Source organism: Engraulis encrasicolus, chromosome 3 (genome assembly GCF_034702125.1).
Source record: "Engraulis encrasicolus isolate BLACKSEA-1 chromosome 3, IST_EnEncr_1.0, whole genome shotgun sequence".
Classification (NCBI taxonomy): domain Eukaryota; kingdom Metazoa; phylum Chordata; class Actinopteri; order Clupeiformes; family Engraulidae; genus Engraulis; species Engraulis encrasicolus.
The window spans coordinates 31,557,189-31,564,688 of record NC_085859.1 but is presented as its reverse complement, the minus strand read 5'-3'; the positions used below and the strand labels follow the sequence as shown (position 1 = coordinate 31,564,688).

The window sequence follows — 7,500 nt, the reverse complement described above, 5'->3', positions numbered from 1 at the left end:
CCCACGCTGGTTTTGTTTATCGCGTGACTGGAGTCTTGACAAGAGTTGCCGTTCAGGGCCGCAAACAGAATTCTGATAAGCTGTCGGTGAATGACTCAGGGTTACAACGTACACACACCCCAACAAATGTTCATATCTGGTGGTGGTTCTTTGGATGTTGGCCAGCACGGAGTAAAATTGTACAGCCAAGTGATAAAGCAAAGTGGTATGGAAGCTAACGAAGTGCGAGTTAGCACCATGAAGTTGCAACATAGCATTTTGGAGCTTCCGATTATGCGCCGACACGTCTTCACTCTTCACACTTTTTACACCGTCTGCAATAAACGGATAATTATGCGAGACGAGACCGATGCAGGCCAATGGAATGAACGAGTCGAGTGAGGTATTGTAGTAAACCGTGCCGGTAGAACTAGACCTGTGTATGGGTGCGTGTGTATGAGAGAGGGAGGGAGAAGAGAGCAACATCTGCCGTGGTGGTGAACTTACATAATTAAACGCACCTGTCACTCGAATTCGCGTGGTTCTTCTCGCCCGATGTTAGTGACCATTGGCTGACAAGCAATCTGTATCCTTTTCAAAAAGAATCCCATGTTTTAGAGCTCCTTCCAGACATGGCCAAAATAACTTGAAGCCTTCTATCCTTGTCAAACAAATCAACAACTCGTCTTCCTTTGTCACGCCCTTCAAGTTAAGAGTCCTGAAAGCACTTAGACGAAACGCTGTTTTTTTTTTTCCTCCGCTGCGACCAATCGACCAATGAGATTCGGTCGACTAGATTTTTTTTTGGTCGACCAACGATTAAGTTAGTCGATTATTTGCGGACAGCCCTAGTATGCCACTATTTTGGGGCTTAATACAGTTAAAATCGTTGGCCAGGGTTTATAAAGGTGGTAAAGTGTCTTGTTTTTCATGTTAAGCGTTGTCTTGCTTTAAGACAAGTTAAAAGAGGGAATATGTCGCTAAGCTAGTGAAAGTCAATGGATCCGTGTAGCATGCTACAATGCCCCAAAATAGTGGCATACCCCTTTCAGCATGTGTTTAAGATGGCACCATGCTCAGACCAAAGAAATTGGTATAGATTTCCTCATATTTGAGTCTCTTACACTGTGTTTAGTTGACACAGTTTTACCTCAGCTTACAGTATATCAGGCACAGAGACAGCTCCCATGGCATCTAACCATCCCATCGGCTCTCCAATCCCTTGACTAACTGCCTAAACATTAGGACACAGTTGGCCAGACTTCCATTTAGCTCAGCTGTAGATGTGTCTGGGCTGAGAGAGAGAGAGAGAGAGAGAGAGAGAGAGAGAGAGAGAGAGAGAAAGAGACGAAGAGACGGAGAGATGAGAAGATGAAAGCTAGTACATGAAAAATGACTTCATGTAGGGAGCACCTCCATCTCCTAAAGTGAGGGATCACCTGGTCATTCTCAGCTTTCATTTCACATCTACCCTCCAGTGGGATAGTCTCTTTTTATTCTTGCCGTGATTCAGTGATACACACACGCACGCACACACACACACACACACACACACACACACACACACACACACACACACACACACACACACACACACACACACACACACACACACACACACACACACGCATACACACACGCATACACGCACGCACATACTACCCCTCCAATCTCAAAAGCGTTCACCTCTCAGTCTGGGTCCACTGCAATCTGCACACATCCTGCTGTCGACTCTGCTGTCTTTACTGAGCTTTTTGTCTGGTCCAGATTTGGTGTTTGGTTGGGCATGAAATATACTGTGCATGTGGGTGAGCTAAGCACCAGTACAAACCCCTTCTGCTCTCTATTCCGAGCACGCTATTTTTAGACTTTTGGGCAAACCAAATTACCAACCAAAGCCGAATGGATCTGAAATATTTAGCCCTAAAAAATGTACTCTCAGAAAGTGTGTCAACATTTGAAACAGAGGAACATCCAAGTACTGACTCTAACCTGGCAATAGGAACATTATTCTTTAAATATCCCAAAACTATTTAAAAAACCCACCCCATCTTTTTAAAATCTCAACAAGAAAACGAATGATAAAGGGCCTCCTCCATCTCCATCCACATCAGTGTTAGATTTCAGAGCTTTTTGTGAAAGTTTTGAGAAAACTTGATAAGTGCAATTGCCTGAATTTAAATCAATTCCGATATAAAACTTCAGAAAGAAATAGAGAGGATTGGAGAAGACGGCTGGTGGCGGGGGGTGGAGGGGTGGAGGGGTGGTGCAAGACAAGGAAAAACAAGACAAGACTCAGAGGGAAAAGAAAGAGAGGAAATCAAAGAGAAGGAGAGCCAGCCACATGGCGAAAGAGAGAGAGATTGAGTGGAAAATAAAGACAGCAGGGGTGCGATGTTCATATCCTTCTGTCTCTCTCCATCCACTCTCCTCTGTTCATATCCTTCTGTCTCTCTCCATCCGCTCTCCTCTGAATCCCCATCTCATCACCATCATGAGCCGGAGCTGGGGGCTTAGGGCTGAGGGGGTGGGGGCTGGGATCAATGCTCGGGGTAGCGGACTGCCAATACAATCACACGCTGCTCACACAGGCATTGGAACTGATGGACAGGAACAGACAGACACCCGTTGAAATGACAATGTGGCGTCAATGAGGGAGAATGAAAGAATGGACACCGTATAGCTCACCCTTGAATAAAATGTAAATGAATGTGTTTGTGTGTGTGTGTGTGTCTGTGTTTGTGTCTGTGTCTGTGTGTGTGTGCGCGCACGAGCACACATGCTAGCAATCAAGCATGATACAGTATGCGTGTCAACCTCTCCTGAGAGGAGTCATCCTCTCCCTTCTCTTTACGTTCTCCCAAATTTATTTTCGTGAAATAAATGTTTATACATGTGCAGCCCACTCCTCACATACCACCACCCCCCCCCCCCCACACACACACACACACACACACACACACACACACACATACACACACACATACACTGACACACACACACACACAGACGCGAACATAATGAAGTGTACGCTGGCCACTTGAGCTAAAGAGCAGACTATGGATGTTCATCAACAAGCGCAAACAGTTCTCAGCATTTGACATTCATTTTCCAAATAACAGCCACATATTACACACACACACACACACACACACACACACACACACACACACACACACACACACACACACACACACACACACACACACACACACACACACACACACACACACACACACACACACACACACACACACACACACACACACACACACACACAGCACTGTGCGTGGCGCGGTTGACACACTAAATTGCGTTTGCGGCACGCCTCATGGATATTGATTGAATGTAATTAAGTTTTCCTCCACTGCAATGAAGGACGGTTTTTAATCTTTGCTTGGCAGAAGAGAAAAAGAGTGGGAGGGAAGAGAGAGAAGAGAGAGGGATGGCAGACGGCTCTAAGAAGGAGGAATGAGGGGATGCTGCAAGAGCGATGGAGGAGGGGAATGAGAGAGGGATGGCAGAAAGCTGTAAGAAGGGAGGAATAGGGGGATGCTGCAGGAGCGATGGAGGAGGGGAATGAGAGAGGGATGGCAGAAAGCTGTAAGAAGGGAGGAATAGGGGGATGCTGCAGGAGCGATGGAGGAGAGGAATGAATGAATGAATGAATGAAGATGGAGGGAGGGTGTTGGTTGTGGTGGTGATGGTGATGGTGTGGGAGCTCACATGGAAATTTGCTCTGCGTTTGGGGGTTAATGAATATTTGGGAGCATTAGCCTATTTAAACAGTGCTATTTAAAGCCCAGGGAAATTTATTTCCAAAGGAACTCTCTGAAATACTCAAGGTGCAAGTTTATTACAGTAATCTGCCCCAAAAAATATTGTCTTCTGTCAGGGATAAGGAAGAGCTGTATTTCCCACTACTTGCAGATATTTGTAGATGTGTGATGTGTAGATTTGATTAGAAATCAATTATCAATGTATCAATGAGGTATCTCTACTCTTCTCAACTACTCCAGTTCAGTATCAATACACAGCTTGTGTTTGTGTTATTAGATACGTATCTGAGCACTCATGGTAAAGTGTTCTAATAATTATAATTGTATTTGTATAGCACAGTATCATACAAGGCATGCAGCTCAAAGTGCTTAACAAATGGATAAACTTCAATGTTAAAAATGCAAATAAAAAGTGAAGTAGAAAAGAGAGACAGAAATGAAGAAAGAATAGCAAGAAGACAAGAGAAGAATCAGACAGAATAGGGAAAATAAGTTGATAAATATATATGTAGATGTAGAGAAAATGAAATAAGTTTAAAGAGTTTAAAGAGGTCATAAATAGAGACTATAGAGGCATAAGGTCCACAAGAGTTAGGCCCTGGATAAGTGATTAATAGTCACAGTGAATAGGGCGCTAAGATGTGCCCCCTGGTAGCAACAGGGTTGAGGAAAAACTCCCGTTCTAAGATGGATTGATGTCTTTGTCATCTTACATTCTCACATTTTTCTTTTGTCCTTTTTCCTTCCTAATTCTCTCGGCATTTTACTTTTTTATCCCCTCCCCTTGTTTCACTGATTCATATGTCTCTTAACACCAACTCTTGGTTGCTATTTCCCACTCTCTCTTTCCTTCACATTTCCGCCTTTCCATCTCTTGTCGTCTCCTTAAATTTCCTTCTATCTCCATCCCACTGAATCCCTTTCCCTCTCCTCCTCTCTCTCTGCCCACCTCTCTTACTCTCCGTCTATCTCACCTCTCTTTCTTTTCCTGTGCATCTTCCTTCCTCTCACTCCCCTTACCACTCTCCATGTCCACCTCTCTTCCTCTCTGTCTATCTCCTTTCCTCTCTGTCTCCCTCTTGCTCTCCTTTTCCTTCTCTTCCTCTCCATCTACCTACTTCACCCCCGGTCTCTCTCCCCTTCCCTCTCTCACTGTTCACATTCCTCTTCCTCCCTCTCCTCTCTCTCTCTCTCCCTCCATCTCCCTCTCTCCCGCCATCTCTCTCTCTCTCTCTCTCTCTCTCTCTCTCTCTCTCTCTCTCTCTCTCTCTCTCTCTCTCTCTCTCTCTCTGTCTCTCCCTCTCTCCCGCCTCTCTCTCTCTTTGTCTCTCCCTCTCTCCCTCCATCTCCCTCTCTCCCTCTATCTCCCTCTCTCTCTCTCTCTCCTCTCTCCTCTCTCTCTCTGGCCAGCTGCTGGCTCCCCATGATGAATTATGCACAGCCTCGCAGCATCTCCACACTCAACTGAATCATGCTCCAAAAAACATGGCTGCTGTCTGCTGTTTATCTAAACACCCCTCCCTCCCTCGTTCTGTTTCTCTTTCTCTTCCTCTATCACACATATTGCCATATTCATGCTCTGTGTACTGTATCTGTGTTTAAGTCCTTCCTTTCTGTTGCTTGTGTGTAGTACAGTATGTAAGCCTTGCATATTAAAAAGTGTTTGTGAAGGAAGGTAGCCCTTGGCATGTCAGATTTTGGTGATGCATCGTCAAATATTTCCAGCGAGACTTTGTGTCTTGTGATGTACCATAGGTACACTGGAGTTCCGCTCGATACCAGTGTTTCCCAACCTTTTGTGTCTTGCGTACCCCCTAAGCCTCTTACTTGTGCCATGAGTACCCCCTAATTCATGTTCTATATTGCTTTCTCTGTCCTGATGTGACTGATCCATACATTTGTTATAATAATAAATTTTTTCTAAGTACCCCCTGAGGTGTCCTCGCTTACCCCTAGTGGTACACGTACCCCTGGTTGGGAACCGCTGCACTGGAGTTCCGCTCGATACCAGTGTTTCCCAACCTTTTGTGTCTTGCGTACCTCCACAGTCTTTTTGATATACCATGAGTACTCTTTCACCCTTGCTCATATCTCTTCCTCCATCCCCACGTGACTATGCTTCATACATTTGTTATCACTGATTGGGAATCACTGCTCTGTGCCACAATGAGCAATGTAACCACAACAGCTCCACATAGCGAAAGAGTGCACCAGGTTCCTCTGCTTCTGGTATACTAAAGCACTAAAGCACTAAAGCAAGTAGTTTATTGGCAGGGAGCATGATTAAGGATAGATATTGAGAGGGAGTAAATATGAAAGAAAGGAGAGAGAGAGAGATAGAGAGAGAGAGCAAGAGAGATGGCTTGAAAAAATCTCAAAATTCAGTGCACTGAAAGTCCGGGTGCTGCCGTAACAACAGTTGTAAATGCAGTGCGTGAACGAAGAACACTTGCCGTGTCTCAGATGCCGCACTTATGGCAGTGCACTGACATTCAGTGCATAGTGCTCACAGTGCACTGGGGGTCTTTAGTGCATAGTGTTGTGAAAAAGTCGGCGCACTATGCACTGTGCCCTGACTGGAAGTGACGGTTGAGCTAGCATTAGCTCACCAAAATATCGGTTGGCTACTGTTTACATTGCACGGTGTGTCGTGCTTGTATTTACATTTTCTACATCCCAGCTGGCAGCTATTTTGTGTACAATACTTGGCTTGGCATGAAAAGGTTGGTGTCTCAGCAACATTACTTACAGAAATACAGGAGACAGTTGACCAAACTCTTCTACTGAACTGAATGTCACGTTTCTTCCGTTTTATTGTCAATATGGCGCCCGTTTAGTGCGTGAAGTGTCCATCGTTCAAGCACTGCGTTTTCCGCCATTGTTAGGGCATCATCCGGGCGCTTTTCAGTGCACTGAACTAAGAAAATTTTACTTTCAAAGCGCCCTATGCACTGAAATATAGTGCCCGAAGTGCACAAGTGCGCCATCTGAGACACCCCAACTGTATGCATTAAACGGCCGCCATGATGTTTTACGTGATGGAAGAAATGTGGCATGTGGAAATGTGGTTCAGACAGTACTAGAGTTTGGTCAACAATCTCTTATTTCTGTAAGTGACAATGAGACAACCTACGTATCTCTTCAAGTCAAGTCAAGTATTGTATGCGTTATGGTTCTCATTTGGAGTGAAGGAAATGTAAATTCAAGCTCTAGAAGCTGTGTAATGTAAACAGTAGCCAACCAATATTTTGCCGAGCTAATGCTATGCTATTCCGTCACTTCCTGTGAGTGCACAACATTAGTGGTATCCACAATTTCTCACAACATTACACACTGAACAACTCAGTGCACTCACACAAGTGTGTGATTTGAGACAACAAGAGAGATATAATCTGTCTGTGTGCTACTTGGGCTTTTTTTGTTCTTTCTCTTCTCTCATTGTATCTCTCATGCTTTGGCAATATGAGTGTTATTCATCATGCTAATAACTGAACATTGAATTGAAGAGAGAGAGAGAGAGAGAGAGAGAGAGAGAGAGAGAAAGAGAGAGAAAGAGCGATTGTATGAGTTGTGATATGGATGTTACTGTTTATATTTTGTTTGGTGAATGAAATCTAAGAGGTGTCCTTTTGGCCTTGACAGGAGAGCGAGCTCCAGGATGTTCTTGAGGAAAAGGCTCGACTGAGTGTGCAGTTGTTCACCAATACCAAGAAGGCAGCGCAGTATGACCAGGTAAGCCAAA

General features: G+C 44.6%; 1 protein-coding gene across 1 annotated transcript in view; it reads left to right on the top strand.

Moving 5' to 3' along the window:
* The first annotated feature begins 7,446 nt into the window (after positions 1–7,446).
* Positions 7,447–7,500, top strand: part of rimbp2b (RIMS binding protein 2b) — a 68,153-nt gene continuing 68,099 nt past the window's right edge. Inside the window, exon 1 of the mRNA XM_063194429.1 lies at positions 7,447–7,490. The gene's annotated coding sequence lies outside the window, so the exon portion shown is untranslated. The remainder of the gene's footprint in view (positions 7,491–7,500) is intronic.